We start from the raw sequence: 27,013 nt of genomic DNA, 5'->3' as shown, positions 1-27,013 counted from the left end.
AGGGGAAGTTTCTGTAGATATACAGAACAGATGTGAATAAGGTATAGCCAAATTAGGACCCGAGGATCAACTGAGGTAAAGGGAAAAATGGTGAAAGGCCTCGAAGGCATAAGAGGACATATCCCAATGGCAGAGAGGACGGAAGAGCCAACTCAAATCAACTTCGCGTCCAAATTGCAGCAAGCCGCAAAATGTTCAGCATCTGATCACCAGAGGTGCGTCTGGAAATTCACGTTATGGAACTCACCACTCCAATCCTAAAACTGGACTACAGTCCAGAGTTGTGATAATCAAGTACCATGAGGCGTATTAGAAATCAAAAAGTTATCCCAGGTGGTAACCTATCCACTGCTGTCAAGAACAGTGCAACCAGACTGTCAGATTCTGGGGAGTCTGGACTGACACGCAAACAGGGGGAGTCGGAGACCTCTGGCCAAATTCGCCCAAACAGCAAAAACTATTTTGCAACAATGAATATAAATACTCTCATACGAGCAGGAAAATTGTGTGAACTAGAGCGAACCTTAAACGAACAAGAAATACAGATACTGGCACTACAAGAAACAAGACTGACTGACGAAAACGAAATGGATTTCGGGAACTACAGACTCTTGAAACGTAAAACAGACAAACGAATTCTAAAAAGCACCACTTGAGTCGCTTTTGCAATCAAGAAAAACATACTCAATTCAATAACAAATGTGAAGCCTGTAAACGATAAACAAATTGCAGTCACTGTAAAGTGTGCAAATAAAACATACACACTAATTAATTCACACATGCCAATCAATGAGGACAATAAAACAGACCACAAAAATGTAGACAAATCCTGAAAAAATCTAGAAAAAATAGTATCAAACATTCCTCCGGACCACGTCAAAATCTTAATAGGCTGTACCAGGGCACACATTTCCTGGCTGTTTAAACAATGCGCCTTCTCTAAGGCCATCTATGTCAACAGACTTGACTTGTGAACCCCCAGAAAACTTCGTCTTCTATAGTTAGATGTCTCTATCATCGGTTCAGTTGCTCCCTATTCTGGACTAAAGATTAACTACTGGATAGAATAATATTTATTCTTGGATTTGGCAAACCTTTTCGTCTGAGGATTGTTTTGTTTATGTACCGAAGTTGTCAACACTTCAGCTGGTTCCTCCTCGAATGTAATCAACCTATCAGATACTTGGACATAGGTTCTCTATCCAATCAAGTCCGGGGGTGTGTACAGGAATCCAGCCAATCATCAAAGTGTTCAGGAAGCTTCCCCTTCCGGCACTATAAAAGCAGGGCACTTTAGGGTCGTCTTGTGTGAATGGCCCCAGGGCTTGGGAGTGCGACTTGACAGAGGTCGAAGGGAGGCGGAGGCGAGGCCTGTGTGAGGAAGATCCAGATTCACAAGGTAATGGCAAAATTTACCTAGACATGTGTGAGCTCTTGTAGGTAATTTCAGGGGAAGGTTTCAACCTCTTTTCTTTTCATGCAATTTTGTAAACTGGTGGTATTCAAAGTAGAATTTTAGGGGAAGTCTGAGGACACTGATTCTATTCCCTACGGGGACATATATAATGCACGGGAACATAGGGTGATGACCCTTTGTTGTTTCCCATTCTACCTTGCATTGGGTGGCTAAAGTTTTTGAAACATCAAAATTTCGTAAATCTTGTCTCTGCCTTAAATGTTCCTCCTTTATTCACATCTTATAGTAAAGATTAGCCTCTGTATCTTGGGGTCATAAGCCCACTTAGGGTTTTAACAATTTCTATAAGGAGTGCAGGTGTTTCGCATCCGTGGATTTCGTTTATGGCCGGTATGTGCAACCATTTTCTTTTTCCATTAAGGCCATGTAGTATGGGCAATTATTCCCCTGTTTATTCGGTAACTGTTCCTGCGTCTTGATTCCCTTTAGGAACGTGCTTAGTGTTATTGTAATTGTGGAGTAATTGATGAACACTCGAAAGTGATGTTCCCGATTGGTTTCCTAGTATGATTTACGTGTATCATAGGAAACTGGCTGCCTCTGCGAGGCTAGACTATGGTTTTTCGGAGCTCAGACTTCTGAGTAGGGTCCCTTCTTGTATCAAATCGTTCTGTTGTAAAATATTGTACCTGTCAAGAGCAATAATGCTCTTTTCTATGTAAATTAGCTGAATGGTAATTATCACTTGGTTTCGTACCTGATTTTCGGACCTTTAAGTCCTGGATATTGTTAGAGCTGACGAGCTCATTAATAACTTATTACATTGTCTGTTATTCATTCAGATTTTCTATTTCTCAGTTTTAAACAAGAAAAAGTAAAAGAAAGAAATAACATTTCCAAATTAGTTATGTTCATTTCTGCTTTCGTTAATTCCTTGTCCCGCCATTCAACCCAGGTGCTTCTTAACATACTGTGAACCACGGAAACTCCGTAACATAGGCGACTTCAGTGCAGAACTGGGCAAAGAAAAAAAAACAGAAAGGCAATAGGAAAATTCCCAGCACATAAATGGCCCAACTAAAATGGACAAAGATTAGTCGAACTCTGTAGGATACGCAACTTTAAAATCATGTCAACACATTTCAAAAAGGAACCATTAAAACAAATGGCATAGAGATCACCGAACACACTTATCGGTGAATTCCAAATTGACCATGCAACAGTCTCTTATCCACAGCGCAGAGAAATTTTGAATGTTCAGGTCAGAAGTGGTGTGAACAGACTCAGATTATTGCCTGACAAGAATCAAACTACAGCTGAAACCTCAGAGATTCACAAAAACAGGAACCTCTAATCACAAAATTTGAACCCACTAGGATCCGGCAACATATCACTGAAGAATTAGAGAGAAAGGAGGCAAAAACTTAGCAACAACTCAAAAGCAAACAACACTATGAAGTATGTAAACAAGCAATCCAATCTCGACAGAAGGCATACAACAACTGGAACAGCAAAACGGCAGAGAATAACTACAAAATATTCCTGGCAGTGAGAAAAATGGCAGCTCAATTGGTCAGATAGACCAAGAGGAAATTTGAAAATGATCAACTACTGGATATCGAGAAAGACTTTGAAAGAAACAACACGAGAAATTTCTATTAGAACTTCAAAACTAAGCTTGCAGGGTATCAAAAACAAAGTCCCTGTATCAATAAAGAAATTGGATAGTTGGCACTAAACAGCCAAGAAAACTGCGAGAAATTCGCCAGATACTTTAAAGAATTACTGAACTGTCCAGAATCAACACAAAATATTTTCCCCACAAGAACCTGCAAGTATGAATCCAAGTTCATTACCGCCAGATGACAAAGAACTCACAAGACAGGTCAAAAGACTTAAAAACAATAAAGCGTCGGGTGAAGATGGAATGATAGCCGAAGTCCATAAAACAGCAGGCCCAAACACCACAAAAGAAATCACAAAAACCATGCAAGAAATTTGGAAAACAGAACAAATCCCAGAAGACTGAAAAAATGCAATAATTTACCCACTACACAAGAAGGGAGTCAAAACAGACGTAAACAACTACAGAGGAATCTCGCTAGTATCGGTTGCATACAAAATTCTATCCCAGTGTCTTCATGATAGAGCACAAAAACAGCTAGATCCACAAACCGGATAATATCAGACAGGATTCAGACCAGGCCGATCGTGTTCAGAGCAAATCTTGAACCTAAAGCTAATCCTAAGACATCAGAGAATTCGTAGCAAAAATTTAGCCTGCATATTAGTTGATTTCCAAAAAGCCTATGATACAGTTGATCGAAAATCACTCTTCCAAATATTGAAAGAACAAGGTTTAGACATGAAAACACTTGCAAACATAAAACGGACACTGACAGACACGAAGCCCAAGGTTAAATTCATGAGGGAAACCTCAAACCCCTTTGAAATCAAAACGGGAGTAAGACAAGGAGATGGACTCTCACCTTTATTCTTCAACTGCGCCATAGAAAAAGTGATACAAGAATGGCACAAACAGAAATTGGTCCTCAAAATTCACCAACTCCTGCCTTTCCGCGGTAAGTGTTATTTCAGTGTTATTGCAATGTTATTTCAATGTTATTCTCTATGTTTTCCGGTTTCGTTTAATTTAATTTAATTAATTTGGTTTTTCGGTATTTCCTTGCTTAATGTCATTTTTAAAGTTTCAAATTTCACGTGTCCGAGATTGCCCTAGATTCCCGCTGTTTATAATTTCACGTCCTTCACCTTTTTTGAAAAATTCAACAATTTATTCGTTTGCGTTAAGTATCAGCTGCTTTGTGATTTAACTTTGTTTTGTAATTTTTCGCTGTTATTTTTAATATAGTTGAGGTAGAGGGTGTTTCTTGTAAGTATTTTCTCCCCATAACGTTATACGTTCCCATAGACCTCATAGGGTTCCAAGCACCTTCCACCCTCCTCTCCTAGTTGTCATTTTTAGGCCTGACAACTATTTCTTTATTCACATTTTGTGTCAACATTTATTATGATTATTATTTATTTGTGTACGCGTGTACTCTAGAAACTACCGTTGACTCGTAAACTGTTTGGTCCTAGGAACGAGATTATTTCTTAATATTGTGACGGTCAGCGTGCTCTGGTAACTATAATTGGAATGCGCATTTCTTGTGTGTGTGTGTGTGTGTGTGTGTGTGCGTGTGTGTGTGTGTTCGTATCAAATGAGTGTATTATTTTAATCCCTTTGGATTTGAAAACTAAATTGTGTATGACATTATTATTATTATTATTACTATTATTATTATTATTATCATTATTATTATTATTATTATTATTATTATTATTATTATTATTATTATTATCGTCGTTGCTGTTCATCCTGATAATATACAACCTCGTACTACGAAATAAACTTGTAACGTTCCTTATCAGGAAACGAGGGGCCCATTCTCAATTATTGCGGGGGAGGGGGCGAGTTTTTAGCGCCGCTACCGTTTCCGCCTCTTCTAAGATTTCAATACTCATGTTGCAATTATTCAAGTTAGTTAACTTAGACTTTAAAGTATTTACTTTACAGCTTTAGAGCAAATGGTATGTACAGTTTAAATCTAAAATCCAACTTTCGAGGCTTCTTAGAAAACAGATTCAACAGATCTCTTAGGCCTACAATTATGTCCCCGAATGATTATTTAGTTTATTGTCTGTTTCTCTTTATTTTGTTTGTTTGTCCAACCCCTGTCCCATTTCTGTACGGAGTCGAGTATGAGGGGAGATGAATCTGTCGTGGCGGGTTTTTATGACCAGATGCCCTTTCTGACGCCAACCTCATCACAGGAGGAAATGAGATGAAATGAATAACGTGATATTTGATAGTAGGAAGGGTAAGGGTGAAAACCGGTGCCGGCACATAGCCTAACCCTTTCGAATAGTTGCTCAAGGCTCAACGTCTCCATCCGACGGACGAATCACCATGAACAGCGTAATATGCCCTCACTCATCTGAGCACTGCGGAGAGGTTTGTAATTTAATCCAAGCTTTTGGCACGTAATCTAGTGAGTAGAAATTGTATACCACCAGCTCCCTTACCCTGCCGGCCAACATTATGATGGCGTCAATTTTTTCGACCAACGGGACTCGAACCGGCTAACGACAGTATCAGACCGTTTAGATTTCAACGCCTTAACGATTATGGCCACCAGGCAGGCAATTTCTGTTTATTTTATTTTTCAAAAAATTCCCTGAATTGGTGGGGGGCAGAGGGGGGCGGTTCAGATCCCTATGGCTAGCACCTTGATCACGAACCATTACTGAAGTCGAAATAACGTAGTTATGTTCTCCAAAACACCAGAAGAACTCCAGAAAATACTTCAAAAACTCAGCAAAGGAAAAATGCAGGCCAGTCGGTGTATAAGATTAAGCACAGCTTATGACAAACATAATAGAAACACCTATACCCGTAGGTGGAACATTTATTTATTTATTTATTTATTTATTTATTTATTTATTTATTTATTTATTTATTTATTTATTTATTTATTTATTTATTTATTTATTTATTATAGAAAGTTCCATTGAGCTGAAGGGATTATGTATCTTAGAACAATTAATTAATCTCCATTGCCTACTTCCATCTCACAACATTATCGAGGTCATTTCGCAGTTGCTCACAATCTTGTAACTTATTTATTACTCTGTACAGAATAACATCGTCTGCAAAGAGCCTTATCTCTGATTCCACTTCTTTACTGATTTATATATAAGAAAACGAAAATGTTCTATAATACTGCCTTGACAAATGTCAAAAGAGATGAGGTAAAGGCAATTAGCAAGGGATTGCTCAGTAAGAGGCTGGAACGTGACCACCGAGATAACGGGGGCCACGGCCAAAAACAGTCGCAAGCTACAACATCTTCTCAGCTTTTGCACATCGGTTCCAGGAAACAGCAATATCCTAGGGATCATGGGGTTGTACCGTGATTGAGAGATGTGCTGTTTTTAAGTTGCAGCGTTGGGAAGACAGTGACAGGATTGTGAGCTGCACGTTAGCTCCTCGGTTCGTGCCATATAAGTAACATTTTTTGAAGATGGACCGTTTTGTCATAAAAAAGGTAAAATTATGTGCATCCTCGGTAAGATATGAAGAAGTTGTTTATTTTAACAGTGCAAGACAGATAGCAGATACGTGTCTAAGTTTTATAGGTAGGCCTATATACACTTACTGAGCAAATGTCATGGGATAGCGGAGCACTGATGCGCAGGTGTGTTGTCTGCGCACAACACGCCCCCTGTGCAAGCGGCAGTTGTATAGGAGACCTTGTGAACAGTGGCCGTGTATGCGACAGGTGTAACATGGAACGTCGTCGTGAGCTGACACCGTTCGAACGGGGTTTGGTGGTCCGTGCCCGACGGATGGGAAGTGCGATTTCGGAAGTGGTGCGGGAATTCGGCTTCACACGATCAACCGTTTCCAGGGTGTATCGTGAATGGTTGAATGCGGGTGTCACCGTCCACAACAGACGAACGACCGGCCGTCCAGCCACTCTCGATGACCGTGACCGGCGACATCTGAGACGGATTGTCAATAGTGACAAACGGGCAACCGTGCAACAAATCACGGCTCATTTCAACACAGGCCGTGCTAAACACATCTCCCAGTGGACAATCCGTAGGAACATGGGTTCTATGGGGTATGGGAGCTGGCGCCGCACACGGGTGCCACTGTTAACCCAACGTCATCGGGCACAACGAAGCGCATTTGTCGCCAGTCACCGGGGATGGACACTGGAACAATGTCCTAACGTGATATGGTCGGACGAATCACGATTTAAACTGCACCATGCCGATGGGAGGCACCGTGTATGGCGCAGAACACATGAAGCGATGGATCCCGCCTGCCTCGAAGCTGTGGTCCAGGGCGCTGGTGTCTCTCTTATGGGCAGGGGTGCATTTTCCTGGTATGGAATGGGCCCCCTAGTTGTTCTGGAAGAGACTTTGAATTGTACGCGGTATGTTGAGCTGCTCGGATACCATCTCCACCCATTTTTGGCCTTCCAGCGCCCAGACGGTTCTGCGGTGTTTCAAGACGATAACGCGCCGCCACATCGCTCCCATGTCGCCCGGTAATGGTTCCAGGAACATGCAGCGGAAGTCCAACGACTGCCATGGCCACCCAGGAGCCCCGATTTGAACCCTATCGAACATATCTGGGATGTCCTGGAACGCAGGCTCCGTGCCATGGATCCTGCACCCACGAACAGGCCAGCATTGGCGGCCGCTCTGCAAATTATTTGGTGTCAGCTGCGTCCAGAGGACTACTAGGGACTTGTCGACTCACTTCCACGGCGTCCCACTGCAGTTCGCAGGGCCAGAGGAGGCCCCACACGCTATTAGATGACTATCCGATGACATTTGCCAAGTCAGTGTATTTTGTCGAATTCCAGGGGACTGATTGGAACCTCAAATGGCACCATAAAAAGTGCTGGTAACTATTTTGTAAACAGCGGGCGTGATTACTTAGTTCCAATGGTTCTATCTTCTCATCAAGACTGCCGAGACTTGAATCGCAGTCGATGTATGAAACACTTTTAAAATAGGAAGTCACGTTCTATTGATTCGGATTCTACTTAAGACACGAGATCCCGTCCCTTACCATTCTTTAGTAGTTTTGAGCCATAACTGCATCATTTATGGTGGTGTATCTTGAGTATCCAACCATTCTTCGAGCTTACCCTGTATCTTAAATGGTGCGTGGATGCAGTGGCGTACCCACAAGTTAATTTCCGTGGGTGGGGTATAAGTCCAGGCCAGTAGTGGATACAACTTTTCCTTGGAAGGGGTTGTAAAAAGACTTTTTAATTCTTTATTTAGAATTTGCTTTGAAGCGTCCGTTGCTCAGGTGGCAGCGCGTCAGCCTCTCTCCGCTGGGTTCCGTGGTTCAAATCCCGGCCACTCCATGTAAGATTTGTCCTGTACAATGCGGAGGCGGGACAGGTTTTTCTCCGGGTACTCCAGTTTCACTGTCATCTTTCATTCCAGCAACACTCTCCCCTATAATTTCATTTCATCTGCCAGTCATTAATCACTACCCCAGAGGAGTGCGACAGGCTTCGGCAGCCGCCCCAATTCCTATCCACGCCGCAAGATGGGGGCTTCATTCATTCCATTTCTGACCCGGTCACTAACTAGAAAACAGGTTGTAGGTTTTCATTTCATTTAGAATTTGCTTTACGTCGCACCGTAGGTCTTATGGTGACGATGGGAAAGGAAAGGGCTAGAAGTGGGCAGGAAGCGGCCGAGGCCTTAATTAAGGTAGGCCTACAGCCCCAGCATTTGCCTGGTGTGAATATGGGAAACTACAGAAAACCATATTTAGGGCTGCCGACAGTGGGGTTTGAAACCACTATCTCTCGGATGTAAGCTCACAACTAAGCGCCCCTAAACGCACGGCCAGTAGATATTGATGGTTTTGATTGTTACCATGTAATTATATCCATCAATCGAAATCATAGCTTCTGTGCTCTTAACATATACCGGCTACACTATTGAAACTGTTCGTAAAATTGATAATATTGTTCTTCGTTTGTGATGAAGTAGAATCTTCATTTAATTTGTCTTCTTAAAAAAAAGGAACCACTTTGGTGCTACGTCCCGTGAAGGTGACTACCTTCCAGGTCGTAGATATTTCGATTACGGGAGATAGTTGGGCAACACTATTGCACCCATAAACAAGGCCCATCCCATGTCTTTTTAACTTTGCAGTGACGGGAATCGAATGCAGGATGCCTCAAGTCAAATTCTAAAATAAGGAGACCTAAAAGTAAACAGCCGGCCCCGCAGTGTAGGGGTAGCGTGCCTGCCTCTCACCGGAGGCCCCGGGTTCGAGTCCCGGCCAGGTCACGGATTTTTACCTGGATCTGAGCGCTGGTTCGAGGTACACTCAGCCCACGTGCTTATAATTGAGGAGCTATCTGACGGTGAGATGGCGGCTCCGGTCTAGAAAGCCAAGAATAACGGCGGAGAGGATTCGTCGTGCTGACCACACGACACCTCGTAATCTGCAAGCCTTCGGGCTGAACAGCGGCCGCTTGGTAGGCGATAGCCCTTCGGGGCTGTTACACTATGGAGTTTGGTTTGGAAAAGTAAACAGAGAAGGAAGTGACATTCCTGCAAGGCTCTTTAACTTCCAGCTAATTCTTACGTCCGGTCTCGTGCATTTAGGACAGTTGGAAAAACGTACGCCTTAATAAATGCTCCTCATAAAACTTTTGTAAAAATACTAACAGCATCTATTTATAACAATAACCGCAAACGACGCTTTTTCATGTGGCTCAGTTGGTTGAGTCGCTGTCCTTCTGAGTCAGAGTTCGCAGGTTCAAATCCCGGCTTGAGTCGGTGGCCCTTAAAACGGTGTTGAAATGGCAATATCTACATGTAGTTGGTTTCTGGCACTTTAATAAAAATTGTACATTCGACTATTAGCGTCACAAAGCTGTAACTTTATGCTACTATATGATGTATCCCAGGTTTGCGACGGAAACTAATAGTACAAGGTAAACCCTACCTAGCATATGTTGTGACGTGTATTTTTCTTTATCAACAAACAAAATATCTATACCCATACCTCTTACTTTCTATATATGTGTTGTTTCTGTGTATTACTTTGTCGTATTATTTGTATAAAATATCACTTCTTTATGGTTTATCACATGACCATTATTATAAGAAAATTACCTCTAAACCAGAATATTGCATCTTTAATCAAACTATATATTTTTGCATTGATTTCATTTGTACTCGGAATATATGAAATGCTGCCGTTATGTTGGGATGGGAATAACAGAGGTTGGCAGGGGGGGGGGAGCGTTGTCGTCCAAGGAGTCTAGATACACCAGAAGTTTTAACGAATACACTTTCATTAAGCATTTTATATATAATGCATCATATTATTGCTTCCGGAATCCGCACGAGTCCACCACTCCTACTTTGATCCAAGGTCACTCATTTCCTTTTTAGGTAGTCTGTACCACAATCAAAATAAAATTCTGGATGAAAAACTACCTTAATCCCCGCCCCTCCCCCTAAAAAAATGGAATCCTGGCTACGCTACTGGCAAATAGTCATTCATTTATGTGTATGAATCGTCCTCTGAACTACACTGACTGACAGTGACAATGCAACACCAAGGAGGAGTGGTTCGAAAGGGATGAAAGTTGGGGAAAAAACAGAGACGGCACGGACGAATAATTGATGTTTATTTCAAACCGATATGCAGGTTACGCAATGCGCACGGCATCGACTCAGTAGGATGTAGGACCACCGCGAGCGGCGATGCACGCAGAAACACGTCGAGGTACAGAGTCAATAAGAGTGCGGATGGTGTCCTGAGGGATGGTTCTCCATTCTCTGTCAACCATTTGCCACAGTTGGTCGTCCGTACGAGGCTGGGGCAGAGTTTGCAAACGGCGTCCAATGAGATCCCACACGTGTTCGATTGGTGACAGATCCGGAGAGTACGCTGGCCACGGAAGCATCTGTACACCTCGTAGAGCCTGTTGGGAGATGCGAGCAGTGTGTGGGCGGGCATTATCCTGCTGAAACAGAGCATTGGGCAGCCCCTGAAGGTACGGGAGTGCCACTGGCCGCACCACATGCTGCACGTAGCGGTGGGCATTTAACGTGCCTTGAATACGCACTAGAGGTGACGTGGAATCATACGCAATAGCGCCCCAAACCATGATGCCGCGTTGTCTAGCGGTAGGGCGCTCCACAGTTACTGCCGGATTTGACCTTTCTCCACGCCGACGCCACACTCGTCTGCGGTGACTATCACTGACAGAACAGAAGCGTGACTCATCGGAGAACACGACGTTCCGCCATTCCCTCATCCAAGTCGCTCTAGCCCGGCACCATGCAAGGCGTGCACGTCTATGCTGTGGAGTCAATGGTAGTCTTCTGAGCGGACGCCGGGAGTGCAGGCCTCCTTCAACCAATCGACGGGAAATTGTTCTGGTCGATATTGGAACAGCCAGGGTGTCTTGCACATGCTGAATAATGGCGGTTGACGTGGCGTGCGGGGCTGCCACCGCTTGGCGGCGGATGCGCCGATCCTCGCGTGCTGACGTCACTCGGGCTGCGCCTGGACCCCTCGCACGTGCCACATGTCCCTGCGCCAACCATCTTCGCCACAGGCGCTGCACCGTGTACACATCCCTATGGGTATCGGCTGCGATTTGACGAAGCGACCAACCTGCCCTTCTCAGCCCGATCACCATACCCCTCGTAAAGTCGTCTGTCTGCTGGAAATGCCTCCGTTGACGGCGGCCTGGCATTCTTAGCTATACACGTGTCCTGTGGCACACGACAACACGTTCTACAATGACTGTCGGCTGAGAAATCACGGTACGAAGTGGGCCATTCGCCAACGCCGTGTCCCATTTCTCGTTCGCTACGTGCGCAGCACAGCGGCGCATTTCACATCATGAGCATACCTCAGTGACGTCAGTCTACCCTGCAATTGGCATAAAGTTCTGACCACTCCTTCTTGGTGTTGCATTTGCTCTGTCAGTCAGTGTATATCGTAGGTAACGACATTCCATTCCTCGTGGTGGGAAAATTATTGTTCTTGGGGAAGATTCCATAAAGGTTTTGTCTGTTTTGCCAAATGCTTATCGCGAAACATTTATTTATAATTGTATTATTGTATTAAATACTCTCCTCTTTGACCCTTCTCCAAAATGCATGACTTACATAAAAATATGCAGATAAAGCCACAAAAAATGAATTCGCTGATTTTTTGCAAGAAATCGGTAGTGGTGACTACCCGCTCACTAGAGAGTAACGGCTCAAATATTATTGAACTACCAGGCAGAATTTCATCACATGATGATATCGTGATTGAAATGTATAACAAAACGTTCTCTTCTGCGAAAGATGTTATTGTTTTCTCGAAAGTTGCCATTCTTAATATTAATCTGAAAGTCATTGGGCTTATACCCGATAATTCAAAACCATTCACTACCGTAAACAGTTTAATACTGAGGATGAAAACTAGCTATTTTAATTTCCTACATAATTATTGAATTCCTCGGAATTAATAGTTTGCCTCCACATATTCGTATTCTAAAAATTGAAACCATGGTTATGCTCCTTATAAATCAAAACGTTTATCAGCTGCTCCTAATCGGAAACAGATTGGGGCCTAATTCTAGGAAATATGTACCAACACTGTTTAGATTTGGAAACAATAAGCTGAGATAAAGCTGGACAGAGTGCTTTAATCCCTCGAGTTGACTTAACGACATCCGATAAAACACTTCCATTTTCCATTTTCTTTCAAAAGGCATGAATTTCCAATTCCAATTTCGAATCACGATCAATTAATCTCAAGAGACGTGACAGCCAGTTTTCAGCCATGGCCAGTTAAATTTTGTAATGTCAAAAGATCGATAGTTTACAATTGCAATAGTGCCAAAAAATAATTGTAGGCTACAAGGAATGCACCGAGCAAGTGGCTGCGTGGTTCGGGTCACGTAGCTATCAGGTTGCATTCGAGAGATGGTGGGTTCGAACTCGACTGTTGACAGCTCGGAAGAAGGTTTCCCGTGGTTTCCCATTTTCACACCAGGCAAATGCTTCCTTACCACTCTAACGATCTCTTTTCCCATCGTCGATGTAAAGAAAATTGTAAAAGAATAAAGTACAAGTAATGTCGTATTTAAGGAAATCCTTTAATATTAATATTTACCCCATTGACGGGTTTCAGCTAGTTATTATTATTATTATTATTATTATTATTATTATTATTGTACCGGGCGGTACACCTCCACACCGTTTATTTAAAAGTTGCGCCAGTTAAAACTCCTCTTCTGGAGGAAGTTTGAACTTTATCTACGGTCTTAATTTCCAAATTTCTCAGAAGATGTCACTACCTGGAAATTTTTGAGTTTGTGAACTGTGTCATTTTCGACGTACCTTTGTTTTGCTTGTATTAAGAAGTGTGAACTTTCTCTTCTAGAGGACACTACTGAAGATCAACAATAGTGCAACCTAGTGCGGAGTCAAAGAACTATTTTGTTGGAGAAAATTTAATTTCAGGAGTTTGTTCTTTGTTAAATTTCTTTCTGTCATTGTTTAAGTTGGCAATATTTACCCCTTTCTTCCCCTTGTTTTGAATGTATCCAATCACGAATTTCTTCAATGAATTTCTGACCAATCTGGTGTATCTTTCCCCAACTTGTATCTGTTGCGGGGTCCTACCCAATAAAATCTTTGTGGGAGGGTGTTTTCTTTCCCCTAACGCCTAGAATTTTCTGCGAGAGTATTTAAACTGCTGATTTTAGGGTCTCCGGGCCACTTCTGTTCCATCTTTCAGTGTATTAAGTACATAGCAGGAGGCGGGAAGCGCCTCTTTCCTCGGCAGCGATCTACTACCAGGTAATGGCCTATTAATAACTTCTTTTCTTGCTAGGTCGGCAGTTTAACTCTCGCGGCGGGTTCGAAGCGTTTTCCATCATGTAACCTTTTCCTAAAATGTAACTACTCTTTTCTTCTATTCTCTTGTAAAGCTACATAATGGGATAGAGAGTGCTAACCCTCTCGAGCTCCCACTCATATTGTTTTGAGGTGAACTTATTTTTCACAACCTATTCTTCGATAACGTAAAACTATTGTTCCTTTCTTAAGTCACCTCTGTAGTATGGGATTAGCCCTTGCATCAGTGGCCTAAGAGCCAAAATAGGTCTTAAAAACAAAGTGTATTAGGAGTGCAAGTTCGCCTCCTCTCAAATTGTTATTTTAGAGGTCATTTAATTAACATTCTTTTCGTTTAATAGACCTCAGTAGATTGGGTATTTTACCCCTGTGTTATGTCCGTTGAGGACAGCTTGAAGGTGGAGTTTACTGTGGCCTGGGAGAGGCTTAAATTGGAGAGCGTGTGGCTCTTTTAAAAATTGTATGTTGTATGCCTCGAGGAGGTTTTTCAGTGTAATTTGGAGCAAGGGCTCCTAGGTAGGAATGGGGTTTTCTGCCCCTCTGTTAAAATTGTGTTTGGGATAAAACTGAGCTGATTGCCCAAGCATTGTGAATTCGGGGCTCGAAGCCCAACTTCTGTAAATATTGTAACTACCTTTTTTTGACTTGCTACTCTGTAACTGCCATGCTTGTTACTTATTTATTTTGAAAAGAAAATATAACCTTATTAAATTTTAAATTTTGTTTACATGCACTATATTTTCGTAGCTTGAGATCCATTCACGCCCGCACCTTCTTTCACCTCTATCTACCACCAAAACACGGTAACAAGTGGTAGCAGAGCGTGGTTGAATGGGTCTCAATTTTGCCCCTCTTGACGGTTAAACATTGCTTTAATTCAAACTCTAACCATTTTCTCAGTTGCTGGCATTTGTGAGTTTTTCAAAATCGTTCTGTCATCATGCCCGGCCCTCGCGATGTTCTCCTCCTTAACTATTTGCGCAAAGAGGAGTTGATATACGAGTTAACTATCAGAAACGTTCAATCTGGAGGCACGGTTGCAATAGACACTAACAAGCTTAGAGAGTCCCTTGATTTGCCCATTTCCATCCCCAATTTGGGAGAGAAAGAAATTGATGACTCTCTTTCCACGATCGTCGAGAATATTACTGGGCTAGCATCTGTAGTTAGTTTTTTTGATGAAAATGATCCGTCTCCTAATCAAATTAAGCGTGTGCAAGGCAGACTATATCACTTTTCAAATAGAGTTAATGATCTGTTGTCTCTAAAGGTGAATGACGTTCAGAGGAAGGAAGCTAATACGCTCCTTGAAACTATTTCTGAATTGTCTAGTAAAGTCACTCTATTGTTAACTGGGGAAATTCCTCCCAAATCTGATCTACCCACCATAGTGAATGTAGGTAGCGAGGAAGAGTCTCCTAAGGGAGAAGTAAATAGGAAAACCCCCACTGCTCAAACTATCTCTGCCCCATTGGACAACGAGTCTGAACGCCGTGCATCGTTGGGTAACATCCGTTCTGAATTAAATTCTTTGCCATTGAAACCTTTACCTACTATGTCACCCGGGTTTAGTAGCTTGCCTCATCCATTGGCAATGTTGCTAAGAGGTATCTCTAAGTTTTCTGTCAACACCACCAGTGAAGTTATTTCATTTTTAAGATTTTTAGTTGAATTTCAGGATCACGCCCTTGTGTTTTCTCCTTCCCCTTGTCAGATTTTGCAAATTATCTATCCGTATGCTATTGGTGTTCTCTCAGATAAAATAGTAAGAGCCATTGCTGAACAGTCATCTATTGAAGATTTTCACGCACACTTGCTTGCAAATTTCATTCCTGCCCGCGCGAGGTCATCTCTGATTCAGAAATACTATTATCGAGTACAGAGGTTGGATGAAAACTTGGCTGATTTCATACAGGACATTAAGTTTTATACTAGGGTGTTTGCCCTTCATTTTCCTGAAGATCAGATTGTACAGGCTATTGTAGAGGGAATTTCACCTCCCTATAGGTCATATTTGTGTTTCGCGGCGTGCCCGCAAACCTTCTCTGAACTTGAAGCATTGGCCGTTTCAGCGGAAGGAGTTAGATACGCCGATTCTTTGCGTGTCGCGAAAGAACCCCCGCCTTCCTTTAGTAACACTCGGCCTCCACCTCGCCGACCAGTCAATCCCCGTAAATGTTATGCTTGCGGGTCGCCTGACCATCTGCGCGACAAGTGTCCACTGATCAAGTCAAGTGGGACAAGGAATGGAGCCGGGTCATCACAAGGCTGTTTTAAGTGCGGGGCCTTCTCACATATCGCCAAGAATTGCCCAAACTCAAATAGCACCCCCTCCTGCTCAACTTCTGGTGCAAATTCCAGCTATGCTAATAATAAAAAGTGACTAGTGGCTTCGGCTGAGTCGACTAATCCATCTTCCCGAGACTCAGCCCCTAGTAAACAGGTTGTAAATGCAGAGAACGATCAGCCTTCAAATTCATCTTTTGAATGCCCTAAAGAATGTCTTAGGATTGCGGCGGATACCCCCGCACCTGTTCCTTTTCTTAAGATTGAGTTAAATAACGAGCCTATAACAGCTCTATTAGATTCAGGCAGTGTTTGTTCCATTATTTCGGCTGAATGGTACTCGAAATTGAAATCTGTTTGTAAACTACCTGTCTATGACTCTTCTCCTATTCAATATGTTTCGGCTAATTCATCTCCATTAGAAATTCTAGGTTCCGTACTGGTCAAAATTCGTATTTTTAAATTTACATGGAAAATTAAACTGTTTGTGGCTAAGCACTTGTCTTGCCCCATCATACTGGGAGCGGACTTTATTTCTCACACTGGTCTTGTGCTCGATCTCCAGTCTAGGTCGTGCACATTCAAATTTGCGTCCAATTGTAATATTCCCTTGTTGAAGTGTAATTCTGTATCATGTTCATCTATTTCGCCTACCCAGGATGAGATGTTGTTAGACCTTAGACATCTACCTGAGGAGCAGGCTGATAGTATTCGTAAATTGTGTCAGTCGTTTCCCGAGGTGTTCTCTGATACTCTTGGTGTTACTGACCTTATTGAATACAAAATTGAGGTCACGGATTCGATTCCTGTCCGTTTTCCACCATATAGGCTATCTCCACCTAAAATGAAGGCTCTAAAAGAAATCATCGATCAGATGTTGAAGGATGGTATTATTAGGCCCTCTAAATCGGCGTATTCATCGCCTATTTTTCTAGTCCCGAAACCCCAAGGAGGCTTCAGGCCTGTCATTGATTACAGGGCTCTCAATCGGAAGGTGGTGTTGCAATCTGTGCCCCTTCCCGACCTTCATTCTTGCTTTTCATGGTTTCGTAAGGCCAAGTTCTTCACTATCTTGGACTTGAATCAGGCCTATAATCAAATTCCCCTTGCCGAAGAGTCTAAACACCTTACAGCGTTTGCCACGGACTGGAATTTATACGAATACAACCGCGTGCCTTTCGGGCTCCCCACGGGGGCAGCTGTGCTCACTAGGCTACTAGATAGGGTCTTCTCCGACATCAAATTCGAGTACTTATATCACTACTTAGATGATATCGTAGTATTTTCAGAGACTTTTGAAGAACATCTAGATCATCTGCGAGAAGTTCTCGATCGCCTTCGTAAGGCTGGGTTAACTGTTAAGTTGTCTAAGGTTGCCTTTGCTAAGCCCTCTATGTCATTCCTAGGGCATATTGTGTCACCCGATGGTGTAGCGGTCGATCATTCTAGAACACAGGCCATCCGTGATTTTAAACCTCCCAAGGACATTAAAGGCATCGCCAGGTTTATTGGTATGGTGAATTTCTTCAGAAAGTTCATTCCTAACTTTGCTAATAGAGCGGCGCCCTTAAACCTTCTTCGTAGGAAAGGCATCAAATTCGAGTGGGGACCTTCTCAACAAGCCGCTTTCGAAGATCTTAAATTAGCTCTCTGTAATGCCCCTGTACTTGCTATGCCTGATTTCTCGAAGAAATTCATCGTCCAAACGGACGCGTCGTCGTCAGCTGTAGCTGCAGTCCTTCTTCAAGAGACTGAACTAGGGAGGCGACCTATCGCCTATGCCTCTAGGACCTTGTCGGCTCAAGAAGCCAAGTATTCCATCTATGAGCTCGAAGGTTTGGCAGTCTTATTCGCCTTAGAGAAGTTCCGTCTCTATTTGGAACATGTCAAATTCAACCTGGAGACAGATAATCAAGCCTTAAGCTGGGTCTTAGGTAGGCCGCGTCGTACTGGTCGTATAGCCCGCTGGGCCATCCGTATTTCCGCCTTCCAGTTTGATGTTAGACATATCAGAGGTACCGAAAATGTTGTTGCTGATGGACTCAGCCGTATGTTTCATAACGACGTCGAGACCCACGAACCGGTCGACAGTTCATCACCTTCCGAGTCCATACTATCTGGTGTTAATGCCATCTTAACAGATGCTCCCATGCTTTTTAGGGATATCGAGAAATACCAACGTGAAGATCCGACGCTGGCTCCGATAATGGAAACCCTTTCTTCTGGGGAACATGTTGTCCCTTATGTTCTGAGGAATGGTGTTTTATGTTGCCCTTCGAGGCATGACAAGATGATGAAAGTTGTCGTTCCAGCTGTTCTGGTACCTATGATCTTCAAGTATTATCATGAGACCCCACTAGGAGGGCATCTGGGTATCTTTAAAACCCGTGAAAAGATTCGTGAAATGTTCATCTGGAAAGGTATGGACGGTGAAATCCGTGAACTTGTAAAAGCTTGTAAATCTTATTTGCTCAGTAAACCCACCATGTCCACCAAGGTAGGCCTTTTGTCTTCGCAGCAAGCGTCGCGCCCCATGGAACGCCTGTATATTGATTATGTGGGACCCTTCCCCCAGTCAAAGGGGAATGCCAACAAGTTCATCTTTGTATGTGTAGATGGTTTTACTAGATTTTCCTGGTTATTTCCGACTAAGCTGGCTACCGCTCAGTCCACCATTACCTGCTTAAATTCTATTTTTGCTTCTTTTGGTCCGTGTCAATATATTGTATCTGATAATGCTAAGGCTTTTACATCTAATTTATTTCGTAAATTCTGTTTTGACTTATCAATATCTCATGTAACTACTTCTGCTTATTACCCGCAACCATCTCTGGCTGAACGGGTTAACCGTAATCTCAGGTCCGCTCTCATTGCTTATCATCATGAAGATCCTTCCAGGTGGGACACGTCCCTGCATTGGTTAGCTTTTGCTTTGAATTCGGCGGTTCATGAATCTCACAAGTTTACTCCAGCTTCTTTGATGTTCAAGTTTGTTCCCAACTCGCCGCTCTCTAACCTCTGGTCTCTGAGTGACATTCTGCCCGAGACAATAGATCCGGACAACATTAAAGATCTTTGGAAGAAGGCTAAAGCCAATCTTAAAGTGTCTCATGAAAAGGTTAGGGAAAGGTATGATTGGACGGAGACCCACCCCTTTGAAGGTAGGTGACCAGGTTATGGTCAAAAATTTTGTTCCCGCGGGCAAGCTTGCCCCCAGATTTCATGGGCCTTGTATCATTCTCGATTTTCTTACGCCGGTTACCTTATTGTTAAGTAATCCAGCCACCGAGAGGATATTTAGAGTTCACCTGTCCCAGGTGAAACCGGTGTAATTTCTGTGTTAACTTGCTTTATATTATTTTGAAAGGATATGAAGGTTATATATTTTTTTTTTTTTTTTTGAGTTTCACTTTTAAGGCATTCTGCACTACCTATAATATTTTGTTTCCGATGTAAGCATTTTTGTAAAACCTGTCCCGACCCGTTAAACTGCCATTCTGTCCTTGCCACGGCCATTACCACGCTCCCGTCTCCTGCTCCACCTTACACTGTGGCTTCATAATATTTAATGCCATGGATATCTACACGCCGCTGGCCCCTCAACCTCTCCATAATGCCTGTACCCTCAATGAAGACGATGGTCCAACACTATTCTGCCGCCTAGCTTTAATGTTTCAGTGCCCCCGCAGCCGCGCAGCGCCGTGCAGCAACTGGGGAGGGGGATGGGCCCCCTCCTCTCCAGCGAGGCCGACATGTGCACGGCGAGCCGGAGCTCTCCTCCCGGCCAAGGCTGATGTGCGGCGCACGACCTGCTACTGGGCCGCAGCCTGTATATGTTCACCGCGGGCGCGGCGTGTTTCAACACCTCTGCTCCCCTCATAGTGCGGGCGAGCGGTATCTCAGGGTACTTGAGGGGTCCGAGCGGCCTCCGTTGGACGCAAGCTGCAACGGCCGGTCTGGCCATCCAACTTAATCATCATTAACTACATGGACAGTTACTATAAGAGATAACTACACTTGGGAATTCAACAGCAGTATTTGGTGGACATTGCAAATTTTTCCTTCACTTTTAAGTATTAAAAGCTTATCTTCAGAAATTCAACTTCTATAAACATAAAGACTTTACTTCACCTGCAACAACAAAATTTTGGAACCGAATTAAGAAATTTCTCAAATACTTCTGCAAGTTATCTTAATATCAACATCAAAACTTGGAACTTATTTTCAAACAAAAGTTTATGTTCTTCTGTGTTACCCCTTGGAGGAACTTTTGGGGGGGGAGGTCTGTACCGGGCGGTACACCTCCACACCGTTTATTTAAAAGTTGCGCCAGTTAAAACTCCTCTTCTGGAGGAAGTTTGAACTTTATCTACGGTCTTAATTTCCAAATTTCTCAGAAGATGTCACTACCTGGAAATTTTTGAGTTTGTGAACTGTGTCATTTTCGACGTACCTTTGTTTTGCTTGTATTAAGAAGTGTGAACTTTCTCTTCTAGAGGACACTACTGAAGATCAACAATAGTGCAACCTAGTGCGGAGTCAAAGAACTATTTTGTTGGAGAAAATTTAATTTCAGGAGTTTGTTCTTTGTTAAATTTCTTTCTGTCATTGTTTAAGTTGGCAATATTTACCCCTTTCTTCCCCTTGTTTTGAATGTATCCAATCACGAATTTCTTCAATGAATTTCTGACCAATCTGGTGTATCTTTCCCCAACTTGTATCTGTTGCGGGGTCCTACCCAATAAAATCTTTGTGGGAGGGTGTTTTCTTTCCCCTAACGCCTAGAATTTTCTGCGAGAGTATTTAAACTGCTGATTTTAGGGTCTCCGGGCCACTTCTGTTCCATCTTTCAGTGTATTAAGTACATAGCAGGAGGCGGGAAGCGCCTCTTTCCTCGGCAGCGATCTACTACCAGGTAATGGCCTATTAATAACTTCTTTTCTTGCTAGGTCGGCAGTTTAACTCTCGCGGCGGGTTCGAAGCGTTTTCCATCATGTAACCTTTTCCTAAAATGTAACTACTCTTTTCTTCTATTCTCTTGTAAAGCTACATAATGGGATAGAGAGTGCTAACCCTCTCGAGCTCCCACTCATATTGTTTTGAGGTGAACTTATTTTTCACAACCTATTCTTCGATAACGTAAAACTATTGTTCCTTTCTTAAGTCACCTCTGTAGTATGGGATTAGCCCTTGCATCAGTGGCCTAAGAGCCAAAATAGGTCTTAAAAACAAAGTGTATTAGGAGTGCAAGTTCGCCTCCTCTCAAATTGTTATTTTAGAGGTCATTTAATTAACATTCTTTTCGTTTAATAGACCTCAGTAGATTGGGTATTTTACCCCTGTGTTATGTCCGTTGAGGACAGCTTGAAGGTGGAGTTTACTGTGGCCTGGGAGAGGCTTAAATTGGAGAGCGTGTGGCTCTTTTAAAAATTGTATGTTGTATGCCTCGAGGAGGTTTTTCAGTGTAATTTGGAGCAAGGGCTCCTAGGTAGGAATGGGGTTTTCTGCCCCTCTGTTAAAATTGTGTTTGGGATAAAACTGAGCTGATTGCCCAAGCATTGTGAATTCGGGGCTCGAAGCCCAACTTCTGTAAATATTGTAACTACCTTTTTTTGACTTGCTACTCTGTAACTGCCATGCTTGTTACTTATTTATTTTGAAAAGAAAATATAACCTTATTAAATTTTAAATTTTGTTTACATGCACTATATTTTCGTAGCTTGAGATCCATTCACGCCCGCACCTTCTTTCACCTCTATCTACCACCAAAACACGGTAACAATTATTATTATTATTATTATTATTATTATTATTATTATCATTATTATTATTGTTGTTGTTGTTGTTGTGATGTTTTGAACATCACAGCATGTACAAAATTATCAAACTGTGTAACTCATTGGAAAGAGGTATATATTTAATTGGTGCCAGGCATTCTAAATTATTTTTATATATAGGCTTAGGGTTTTTAGTCATCCCTTTTACATTATCATCTCATTTATTTGTATCACGGAAGTAACGAACGCTGAACGAACTAATTCTTGAGTAAGGTATTAACAACATCACCCGTATTTACAGCTTGCAGTAAATTTCCAGCAGCCGAGGTCAGGCGACCGGACACGACATGCTAATTTTAACCCTTTACCTGGAAAGGACGTCATCAAGCTTGCAATATTGCTTAACCCACTCCATATTAAGAAGAGACAGTTACAACATGTTAACGCCTACTTTTCGAAGTTCGATATATGACGCTTTGATTGTCCACTCCCGAGCATCGCGACGGTGCGACCCAAGTTGATTTTGCTGTACTTCACGTAGACCGACAAGGCCGCCAACCAGGAACGTCCAACACCTGCCCGAGACACCCAGAGAAGGCCCACTACCCGGGTCGCAGACCAGGAAGACGATCCGGGTGGCGGAGGGCAGCACGGAGACGGACGCCCCCAGGCGTTCAGAGGCTGCCACGCAGGCTCGACCTGCTAGCGCCTTCACGATGCAGAAATCGATGTGCGCCCCTCAGGACAGAGAAAGCAACAACGATAGACGCCGCCGCCGCCAACCAGGAAGAGGGAGAAACCACCGCTGCAGCGGGACCACCCGCTATCCAAGGATCACCAAGCCAGGAAGAAGACCACCAGGACGAGGCCTCCTCCCCCGCCGAGCAGAGACCACCGCCAGGAAGCAGACGCCATCCCCGGACAAGAAATAAGAAGACGACGCCGGCCCACCAGGAGAGGGCCGCCCAATCGCAACCCAGGACTGCTCCCAGGACAGCAGTCGACCAAGGAGCCAATCAGGAGAGGACCTCAGCGGGTAGCGGCAATCAGGTGAGATCGAAACGTCCCCCTCAGCAGCTCTTGCAGTGTTTTCGCTGTCTGAGGTGGGGCCAGAGGCAGGAGAGGTGTAGGCTCTTAGTGAAGTGGAACCGTTGTGGGGGTGATCACCACTACACGGTCTGCGTCGACACATACGAAGGTGGTTTGAAAAGTCCATGCAAAGTCCAAGAGATGGCACCACCGGCGTGTATCGAGGTCATGTTTAGTTAGTAGCATCTCTTGAATGAAGGCACACCAAGTTTCAGCCATATTGGTCTATTTCTTTGCGTTGGGGCATTCGTGTGAATCAAGGAAGTCGAGTGATTTTCAAGAAATGGACGAAAAAGAATTTCGTTTGGTGATTAAACATTACTTTATGAAAGGCAAAACGCCTCAGGAGACTAAAGAGAAGATTGATAAATATTATGGTGACTCTGCACCTTCGATTAGAACAGTTTATAAGTGGTTTTAACATTTTCGGACTGGCCATATGGGCACAAGTGACGCTGAACGTTCTGGACGGCCTGTGGAGGTTACGAATCCAGAAATCATTGATCAAATCCATGATATGGTGATGGATGACAGAAGTGTTAAGGTGCGTGAGATTGCTAGTGCTGTGGGCATCTCGACTGAACGGGTGCATAATATTTTGCATAAACATTTGGACATGAGAAAGCTATCCGCAAGATGCGTGCCGCGATTGCTCACGCTTGACCAAAAACGGAATCGTGTAAAGTGTTGCAAGGATGGTTTCCAGCTGCTACAGAAGAATCCGGAGAACTTTAAGCGTCGTTTCGTCGCTATGGATGAAACATGGATGCATTACTATACTCCTGAGGCCAAACAACAATCTAAACAATGCGTTATCTAGGGGGAATCTGCACCAAAAAAGGCGAAGACCGTTCCTTCGGCCGGAAAGTTTATGGCGACTGTCTGTTGGGATTCGCAAGGGATAATCCTCATCGACTCTCTGGAAAAGGGTAAAACTTTTACAGGTGCATATTATTCAACGTTATTGGACCGTTTGAAAACCGAGCTGCAAGAAAAACGCCCGCGATTGGCCCACAAGGAAGTCCTTTTCCATCACGACAACGCACCAGCACACACCTCAGCAGTTGTGGTCACAAAATTAATAGAAATAGGATTCCAACTCGTTTCACACCCCCCTATTCTCTAGACTTGGCTCCCTCGGACTACTATTTGGCGGGACAAAGATTTTATTCAAACGAGGTGATTGCAAACACTAATGGATATTTTGCAGACTTGGACAAATCCTATTATTCGGAAGGGATGAACAAACTAGAACATCGTTGGACGAAGTGTATAAGCCTAAAAGGAGACTATGTCGAAAAATAAAAAAGTTTACCCCATACACGTAAGTAGTTTTTATTTTTGCACGGACTTTCCAAACGCCCCTCGTAAAGGGGCGTCGTTGTGGCCTCCCACCACAGTTGCCATTACGCGGGTAGAAATGAAGGAGGCCCGGCGTCATGACTCACCCCCATCGAGGAAGCCCCCGCCCCGGCGGGTTTGGACTCATTCTCTGGGATCGGAGACTGTGTACGAGGGACCCCAAGGAGGTGGCGCTTTGCGGCGGGCCCTAGTGGTACTTGACGCATGGCTCCGCACCGATAAGACCCGCGCTAGTCACGGCAGTGCCCAGAAGGACTGATCCCTTGAAAACTGAAATAGCGAGAATACGGATCATGGCTAGTGCATAATACCTTTTCTCTACTAACACAAACATAATATTATGGACCTATCCAGAAACCACATCCTTGCATGTGCTATCACAGTTTGTCAGGTTTTACATGTAGGCACTCTCTTTCCGCCCATGTGGTTTTCTCCTGACTCTTAATATCACATACCTAACACAAACTCTGGCCTTGGTAGCATGTTTGACATGGAAACAGGTCACCACCCACTCTTCCCTGCTATCTCTTTCTTCTTAGAAATAATAGCATGTCGGAAGCAAATGGAGAGCACCTATCTGTCTGTCTATCTGTCGATTCTATCATTACATCGGAGGAGGGCTGTACGTCTTGACATCGAAGAAGAAGGTCTTAACTTAGTCACTTCGCATCTGAGAAGGGCACTACTCATTATTAATCTCATTGAGTCCAGGTTATCTCAATGACGAGAGATAAAGTCAACGAGAGACCGGTTTTGACTTGTCTAGAACAGGAGACATGTATTTAGTTACGTTTCAATTCTGTAATGCGGAAGAATACAAGTGTTATCTCTCCATGAACGTAACTCAAGGTGGTTTTGATCGTGGAATTAGGGCTCATCACAAAATTATGCAAGGAGTATTATAGATAGTGTTAAAATTAGAAAAGTCATTGTCCAATTAGTGGGCTATGCACGAATCAGAAATAGGACTGGTACCTACAACGAGAGATGACGATCCCTGTACGAGAGGTCCAGCAAACATCAGCTGCTACATCGAACATGTCCAGATAACAGAATCTACAAATGGTGAGCTAATGGCATAAATAACTGCAATTCTCCGCGTAACAGTTTATTTTATTACATTTTATTTCATTCAATTTTTCTTTTGTTTCCGCAAATTCAGTTTTCGTAAATAAGCCGTCACATTTTTCATCCTAATACATAGTTATTTTAATTGGTACTTTCTGAAATTCTTATTATTGATCCTTAATTTCCAAGTTAGTGTGTACTTAATGGTTAGTGTTCTGTCATATCACCTCTGGGAGTATTTAGAGTCTTATTACCTATTATTATTATTATTATTATTATTATTATTATTATTATTATTATTATTATTATTATTATGTTTCCACTATCGTCTTCAAGCCATAAGGTTGAAGGCTGGCGCCCATGGGATATTGTTTATGGAGAAGTAAATGAGCGAGTATTTATTTATATTAAAATTAAGGCGACCCGGCACGTCACATATTGTCGCACATATGTGGGCAAGAGTGGGTACGTCACATTATTATTATTATTATTATTATTATTATTATTATTATTATCATTATTATTATTATCATTATTATTATTGTTATAGTTCAGTTATTGTTGTTGTTTGGGTCATCAGTCCATAGACTGGTTTGATGCAGCATTCCATACCACCCTATCCTGCGCTAAACATTATCTTCATTTCTACATAACTACTACAGCCTTCATCTACTCTCATCAGTTTGTCACATTCATACCTTGGCCTCCCCCTACCGTTATTACCTCCTACACTTCCCTAAAAACCAACTGAGCAATTCCTGAGTGTCTTAAGATGTGTCCTATCATTCTATCCCTTCTTCTCGTCAAATTTCGCAAAACTGTTCTCCTCTCACCAATTAGATTCAGTATTTCTTCATTCGTGATTCGATCTATCCATCTCACCTTCAGCATTCTTTCGTAACACCACATTTTAAAAGTTTCTATCCTCTTTCTTTCTGAGCTAGTAATCGTCGACGTTTCACTCAAATACAACGAAGCGCTTCAGACGAAAGTCTTCAAAATATCTTCCTAATCCTATATCAATGTTCGAAGTGAACAAATTTCTTTTCTTAAGAAAGATCTTCCTTGCTTGTGCTAGTCTTTATTTAATTGGAGTGTGGTTGTGCTATAATTAAGGGAATGTTGGTGGACAGAAGTATCTGAAAAGATCCTCCATTCCAGAAGTATTCTCAAAGGCTGGTTGTGAAAGAGTAATAATGGCACACACCTTGTTTATCCTGGAGGACGGGTTGTCAAGTTTCGTAGCCCACGAGGAGAGTGGACAGATCCCAGTGGTGCTGATGAAGTGCTGCCTTCTCCCGAGTCACGATCCACTAAATGAACGAGAAACTGGGAAATGAGACGAATAAAATCCAGCAGATTGCGCGAGAAATCTTGAACAAAGCTTTTATAACATCTCAAAGGTCAAAATTACACAAGGTCATTGACTAAATAGTAAAAAACGGGAAATGACGTCATTGAATCTGCTTATAGATATTTTTTCCTGTACTGTTCTGTACGAATAAAATCCTGCAGATTGCGC

At 42.9% G+C, this 27,013-nt stretch overlaps 1 protein-coding gene across 1 annotated transcript in view; it reads right to left on the bottom strand.

Annotated features, from left to right (window-relative positions):
• The window catches only part of LOC136883498 (fatty acid synthase), a 703,772-nt gene extending 676,973 nt beyond the window's left edge, over nucleotides 1-26,799 (bottom strand). The window contains exon 1 of the mRNA XM_067155848.2: nucleotides 26,699-26,799. The gene's annotated coding sequence lies outside the window, so the exon portion shown is untranslated. The remainder of the gene's footprint in view (nucleotides 1-26,698) is intronic.
• Nucleotides 26,800-27,013: the final 214 nt, after the last annotated feature.

The sequence above is a fragment of the Anabrus simplex genome, chromosome 11 (assembly GCF_040414725.1).
Source record: "Anabrus simplex isolate iqAnaSimp1 chromosome 11, ASM4041472v1, whole genome shotgun sequence".
NCBI lineage: Eukaryota > Metazoa > Arthropoda > Insecta > Orthoptera > Tettigoniidae > Anabrus > Anabrus simplex.
The sequence above is the reverse complement of the archived record's forward strand: the minus strand, read 5'-3'. Positions and strand labels throughout refer to the sequence as shown.